Source organism: Leptopilina boulardi, unplaced genomic scaffold (genome assembly GCF_019393585.1).
Source record: "Leptopilina boulardi isolate dan_hultmark-lab unplaced genomic scaffold, ZJU_Lbou_2.1 LbouV2_75, whole genome shotgun sequence".
Lineage (NCBI taxonomy): Eukaryota > Metazoa > Arthropoda > Insecta > Hymenoptera > Figitidae > Leptopilina > Leptopilina boulardi.
In genome coordinates this window covers 68,784-77,040 of record NW_026138022.1, presented here as the reverse complement: position 1 = coordinate 77,040, position 8,257 = coordinate 68,784, and positions in this window count along the sequence as shown.

Here is an 8,257-nt window from a genome sequence, read left to right as displayed (position 1 = left end):
TGTGGACACTTGCACATGTAGCACCTTCCACCCGCTTGAGATATTAAGACAAGAGCGACTGGTCTGTTGGCTTGATTTCCCTTGCGTATTTTTGATGATTCTGTCGAATTGTTGATTTTCACTTTGGAGTTTGACGCGGCGTCTTAAGTAATAAATACACTGAATGATGCTGTTCTATCCAACAGTTGACATCGTCGTTGAAGTAAATCTATCAATATATGAACAGACACTTCTTCCTTTCCCTCGAGAAATTCCTATCAATGACGTCTTGTTAGTTTGTCAATTTTCTCTTCTATCATGTACAACAATAGATCGTCCCACTTGTCAGTTGGAAGTTTAATGCGTTTCAAAACTCTTAGATGTTTTTGTATATTTTGTATGTGATCTATCAAGTTTTGAATCCCAGTAGATGATTCGACGTCAACCCGTGGTATCTCGAACAAGCATTGTATGTGACGGTTGCGAATAGTTTTGTCATTGTCAAAACGATCGTTTAACAATTTCCAAGCGACTTCATAGTTTGTCTGGGAAATCTCAATCGCTTCAATTATTTTTGCTGCGGCTCCTGATAGGGCGCTGATCAGATACTGGTGTTTTTGCACATTTGGAAATTCGCTCTCGTGAATTAATGTTCTGAAAGTGTCCGAGAATCGCTTCCAATTCTCAATCTTGCCGTCAAAATTAGGTAAATTTATGACAAGCAATCTTACTTTAAAACTTGAATTTGAGGTTGAAGGTCTCTCACTTGTTGATTGAATTGAAATTTGTAGAAGAATCTCTGCTTGTTGTTGAAGCACCAGTTCTAACGCACTCGCACCTGTGTTGAAGTTTTCACTTGTTGTTTGGAGTGGCTTCAACGACTTTTGCCATCGCATTAGCAAAACCTTCTCTTCTTCATATTAAGATTCGAACCTGTCTCCTTCAGTTGTCTCCAAATTGTTCCCTTTACACTGTTAACGAATAAAACAAAAGACAAAGATAACCGTTAATCGATGATTGTTGCGTTCATAAAATATTCTTGAATTTCTAGACAAATTGGATTTTGCGGAACTCTTGTCAGATCCGGCTCGAAGGACCAATGTACAAGATAATAATTGAACTCGTATTCCAAACTAAATCAATTTATTTACTATAAAAAGAAATGATATCAAACAAAAATGATTACAATGGTTTCTTGGTGAACTTTGTCGAAATACTACCACATGTAGTTCAGTTCACATGCAGCTTTGTTTGCGATACCACGAGGCGATGATCTGAACTAATCTCAAATAGTAGAAAATTGAAATTGAATACACGTACACAGATATTCAGAAATTTTATTTATGGAAAGTAGTAGTAGTCTATAAACAATTTGCTTCAGTTTACAATTAAACGCATACTTTGAGTACCATCAATGTTTCTTTTGATTCTATTAGAATTGTAGTAACTAGCGACTGATAAGGGAATTAAACAGAGTAAAATGAATATGGTAGTAGCTGAATATGAACAATTTACATAACTCAACAACTAAATGCATACTTTGGGTACCATCTATGTTTCTTTTGCTTCTTTTTGAACCTTAGTAACTTGCGATTGATAAGGGAATTAAACAGGGTAAAATGAATATGGTCAGAAGATTATTAGAATTTTTGTTACTGAAAGTAGTAGCGGAATATAAACAATTAACATAAGTAAATAATTAAATGCATACTTTGAGTACCATCAATGTTTCATTTGATTCTATCAGAATTATATTAACCAACAATTGATAAGGGAATTAAATAGGGTAAAATGAATATGGTCAGAAGATTATTAGAATTTTTGTTACTGAAAGTAGTAGCTAAATGTGAACAATTTAAATAAGTAAACCATCAAATGTATAATTTGGGTAGCATCAATTTTTCTTTTGATTCTTTTAGAATTTTAGTAACTAGCGATTAATAAGGGAATTAAACAGGGTAAAATGAATGTGTTCAGAAGATTATTATAATTTTTGTTACTGAAAGCAGTAGCTGAATATGAACAATTTAAATAAGTAAACCATCAAATGTGTACTTTGGGTACCATCAATGTTTCTTTCGATTCTATCAGAATTATAGTAACAAGCGATTAATAAAGGAATTCAACATGGTAAAATGAATATAATCAGAAGATTATCAGAATTTTTGTTACTGCAAGTAGTAGCTGAATATAAACAATTTACATAAGTAAACAATTAAATGCATCCTTTGAGTACCATCAATGTTTCTTTTGATTCTATCAGAATTGTAGTAACAAGCGATTGATAAGGGAATTAAACAGGGTAAATTAAAAATAGTCAGAAAATTACCAGAATTTTTGTTACTGAAAGTAGTAACCGAATATAAACAATTTACATAAATCAACAAAAAATTGCATACTTTGAGTACCATCAATGTTTCTTTTGATTTTATCAGAATTGTAGTAACAAGCAATTGATAAGGGAATTAAATAGGGTAAAATGAATACGTACAGAAGATTATTAGAATTTTTGTTACTGAATGTAGCAGCGGAATATAAACACTTAACATAAGTAAACAATTAAATGCATACTTTGAGTACCATCAATGTTTCATTTAATTCTATCAGAATTGTAGTAACCAGCAACTGATAAGGGAATTAAATAAATGAAAAAAAATAAAAAATAGGTAAAAAAAAATGGTATTATTATTAAAAATGGTATTAGAATTTTTGTTACTGAATGTAGTAAACGAATATAAACAATTTACATAAGTCAACAAGTAAATGCATACTTTGAGTACCATCAATGTTTCATTTGAATCTATCAGAATTGTAGTAACCTGCAATTGAAAAGGGAATTAAATAGGGTAAAATGAATATGGACAGAAGATTATTAGAATTTCTGTTACTGAATGTAGTAGCGGAATATAAACAATTAACATAAGTAAACAATTAAATGCATACTTTGAGTACAATCAATGTTTCTTTTGATTTTATCAGAATTGTAGTAACAAGCAATTGATAAGGGAATTAAATAGGGTAAAATGAATAAGGACAGAAGATTATTAGAATTTTTGTTACTGAATGTAGTAGCGGAATATAAACAATTAACATAAGTAAACAATTAAATGCATACTTTGAGTACCATCAATGTTTCATTTGATTCTATCAGAATTGTAGTAACCAGCAATTGATAAGGGAATTAAATAGGCTAAAATGAATAGGGGCAGAATATTATTAGAATTTTTGTTACTGAAAGTAGTAGCGGAATGTGAACAATTTAAATAAGTAAACCATCAAATGTATAATTTGGGTAGCATCAATTTTTCTTTTGATTCTATTAGAATTTTAGTAACTAGCGATTATTAAGGAAATTAAACAGGGTAAAATAAATGTGTTCAGAAGATTATTAGAATTTTTGTTACTGAATGTAGTAGCGGAAGATAAACAATTAACATAAGTAAACAATTAAATGCATACTTTGAGTACCATCAATGTTTCATTTGATTCTATCAGAAATGTAGTAACCAGCAATTGATAAGGGAATTAAATAAATGAAAAAAAATAAAAAATAGGTAAAAAAAATGGTATTATTATTAAAAATGGTATTAGAATTTTTGTTACTGAATGTAGTAGCGGAATATAAACAATTAACATAAGTAAACAATTAAATGCATACTTTGAGTACCATCAATGTTTCATTTGATTCTATCAGAATTGTAGTAACAAGCGATTGATAAGGGAATTACACAGGGTAAATTAAAAATAGTCAGAAGATTACCAGAATTTTTGTTACTGACTGTAGTAAACGAATATAAACAATTTACATAAGTGAACAAGTAAATGCATACTTTGAGTACCATCAATGTTTCATTTGATTCTATCAGAATTGTAGTAACCTGCAATTGAAAAGGGAATTAAATAGGGTAAAATGAATATGGACAGAAGATTATTAGAATTTCTGTTACTGAATGTAGTAGCGGAATATAAACAATTAACATAAGTAAACAATTAAATGCATACTTTGAGTACCATCAATGTTTCTTTTGATTTTATCAGAATTGTAGTAACAAGCAATTGATAAGGGAATTAAATAGGGTAAAATGAATAAGGACAGAAGATTATTAGAATTTTTGTTACTGAATGTAGTAGCGGAATATAAACAATTAACATAAGTAAACAATTAAATGCATACTTTGAGTACCATCAATGTTTCATTTGATTCTATCAGAATTGTAGTAACCAGCAATTGATAAGGGAATTAAATAGGCTAAAATGAATAGGGGCAGAATATTATTAGAATTTTTGTTACTGAAAGTAGTAGCTGAATGTGAACAATTTAAATAAGTAAACCATCAAATGTATAATTTGGGTAGCATCAATTTTTCTTTTGATTCTATTAGAATTTTAGTAACTAGCGATTATTAAGGAAATTAAACAGGGTAAAATAAATGTGTTCAGAAGATTATTATAATTTTTGTTACTGAAAGTAGTAGCTGAATGTGAACAATTTAAATAAGTAAACCATCAAATGTATAATTTGGGTACCATCAATTTTTCTTTTGATTCTTTTAGAATTTTAGTAACTAGCGATTGATAAGAGAATTAAACAGGGTAAAATGAATATGGTCAGAAAATTATTAGAATTTTTGTTACTGAATGTAGTAGCGGAAGATAAACAATTAACATAAGTAAACAATTAAATGCATACTTTGAGTACCATCAATGTTTCATTTGATTCTATCAGAAATGTAGTAACCAGCAATTGAGAAGGGAATTAAATAGGGTAAAATGAATATGGACAGAAGATTACCAGAATTTTTGTTACTGAAAGTAGTAGCCGAATATAAACAATTTACATAAATCAACAAGTAAATGCATACTTTGAGTACCATCAATGTTTCTTTTGATTTTATCAGAATTGTAGTAACAAGCAATTGATAAGGGAATTAAATAGGGTAAAATGAATACCGACAGAAGATTATTAGAATTTTTGTTACTGAATGTAGTAGCGGAATATAAACAATTAACATAAGTAAACAATTAAATGCATACTTTGAGTACCATCAATGTTTCATTTAATTCTATCAGAATTGTAGTAACCAGCAATTGATAAGGGAATTAAATAGGTTAAAATGAATATGGACAGAGGATTATTAGAATTTTTGTTACTGAAAGTAGTAGCTGAATGTGAACAATTTAAATAAGTAAACCATCAAATGTATAATTTGGGTACCATCAATTTTTCTTTTGATTCTTTTAGAATTTGAGTAACTAGCGATTGATAAGGGAATTAAACAGGGTAAAATGAATGTGTTCAGAAGATTATTATAATTTTTGTTTCTGAAAGTAGTAGCTGAATATTAACAATTTACATAAGTAAACAATTAAATGCATCCTTTGAGTACCATCAATGTTTCTTTTGATTCTATCAGAATTGTAGTAACAAGCGATTGATAAGGGAATTAAACAGGGTAAATTAAAAATAGTCAGGAAATTACCAGAATTTTTGTTACTGAAAGTAGTAACCGAATATAAACAATTTACATAAATCAACAAGTAAATGCATACTTTGGGTACCATGAATGTTTCATTTGATTCTAACAGAATTGTAGTAACAAGCAATTGATAAGGGAATTAAACAGGGTAAAATGAATATGGTCAGAAAATTATTAGAATTTTTGTTACTGAATGTAGTAGCGAAATATAAACAATTAACATAAGTAAACAATTAAATGCATACTTTGAGTACCATCAATGTTTCATTTGATTCTAACAGAATTGTAGTAACCAGCAATTGATAAGGGAATTAAACAGGGTAAAATGATTATGGTCAGAAAATTATTAGAATTTTCGTTAGTGAATAAAGTAACCGAGTATAAAAAATTTAAATAAGTCAACAAGTAAATGCATACTTTGAGTACCACCAATGTTTCATTTGATTCTATAAGAATTGTAGTAACCAGCAATTGATAAGGGAATTAAATAGGGTAAAATGAATAGAGGCAGAATATTATTAGAATTTTTGTTACTGAAAGTAGTAGCTGAATGTGAACAATTTAAATAAGTAAACCATCAAATGTATACTTTGGGTACCATCAATGTTTCTTTTGATTCTATCAGAATTGTAGTAACAAGCAATTGATAAGGAAATTAAAAAGGGTAAAATGAATACGGACAGAAAAATATTAGAATTTTTGTTACTGAATGTAGTAGCGGAAGATAGACAATTAACATAAGTAAACAATTAAATGCATACTTTGAGTACCATCAATGTTTCATTTGATTCTATCAGAAATGTAGTAACCAGCAATTGAGAAGGGAATTAAATAGGGTAAAATGAATATGGACAGAAGATTACCAGAATTTTTGTTACTGAAAGTAGTAGCCGAATATAAACAATTTACATAAATCAACAAGTAAATGAATACTTTGAGTACCATCAATGTTTCTTTTGATTTTATCAGAATTGTAGTAACAAGCAATTCATAAGGAAATTAAATAGGGCAAAATGAATTTATTATTAGAATTTTTGTTACTGAAAGTAGTAGCTGAATGTGAACAATTTAAATAAGTAAACCATCAAATGTATAATTTGGGTACCATCAATTTTTCTTTTGATTCTTTTAGAATTTGAGTAACTAGCGATTGATAAGGGAATTAAACAGGGTAAAATGAATGTGTTCAGAAGATTATTATAATTTTTGTTTCTGAAAGTAGTAGCTGAATATTAACAATTTACATAAGTAAACAATTAAATGCATCCTTTGAGTACCATCAATGTTTCTTTTGATTCTATCAGAATTGTAGTAACAAGCGATTGATAAGGGAATTAAACAGGGTAAATTAAAAATAGTCAGGAAATTACCAGAATTTTTGTTACTGAAAGTAGTAACCGAATATAAACAATTTACATAAATCAACAAGTAAATGCATACTTTGGGTACCATGAATGTTTCATTTGATTCTAACAGAATTGTAGTAACAAGCAATTGATAAGGGAATTAAACAGGGTAAAATGAATATGGTCAGAAAATTATTAGAATTTTTGTTACTGAATGTAGTAGCGAAATATAAACAATTAACATAAGTAAACAATTAAATGCATACTTTGAGTACCATCAATGTTTCATTTGATTCTAACAGAATTGTAGTAACCAGCAATTGATAAGGGAATTAAACAGGGTAAAATGATTATGGTCAGAAAATTATTAGAATTTTCGTTAGTGAATAAAGTAACCGAGTATAAAAAATTTAAATAAGTCAACAAGTAAATGCATACTTTGAGTACCACCAATGTTTCATTTGATTCTATAAGAATTGTAGTAACCAGCAATTGATAAGGGAATTAAATAGGGTAAAATGAATAGAGGCAGAATATTATTAGAATTTTTGTTACTGAAAGTAGTAGCTGAATGTGAACAATTTAAATAAGTAAACCATCAAATGTATACTTTGGGTACCATCAATGTTTCTTTTGATTCTATCAGAATTGTAGTAACAAGCAATTGATAAGGAAATTAAAAAGGGTAAAATGAATACGGACAGAAAAATATTAGAATTTTTGTTACTGAATGTAGTAGCGGAAGATAGACAATTAACATAAGTAAACAATTAAATGCATACTTTGAGTACCATCAATGTTTCATTTGATTCTATCAGAAATGTAGTAACCAGCAATTGAGAAGGGAATTAAATAGGGTAAAATGAATATGGACAGAAGATTACCAGAATTTTTGTTACTGAAAGTAGTAGCCGAATATAAACAATTTACATAAATCAACAAGTAAATGAATACTTTGAGTACCATCAATGTTTCTTTTGATTTTATCAGAATTGTAGTAACAAGCAATTCATAAGGAAATTAAATAGGGCAAAATGAATACGGACAGAAGATTATTAGAATTTTTGTTACTGAATGTAGTAGCGAAATATAAACAATTAACATAAGTAAACAATTAAATGCATACTTTGAGTACCATCAATGTTTCATTTGATTCTAACAGAATTGTAGTAGCCAGCAATTGATAAGGGAATTAAACAGGGTAAAATGAATATGGTCAGAAAATTATTAGAATTTTCGTTAGTGAATAAAGTAACCGAGTATAAAAAATTTAAATAAGTCAACAAGTAAATGCATACTTTGAGTACCACCAATGTTTCATTTGATTCTATAAGAATTGTAGTAACCAGCAATTGATAAGGGAATTAAATAGGGTAAAATGAATATAGTCAGAAGATTATCAGAATTTTTTACTGCAAGTAGTAGCCGAATATAAACAATTTACATAAGTAAACA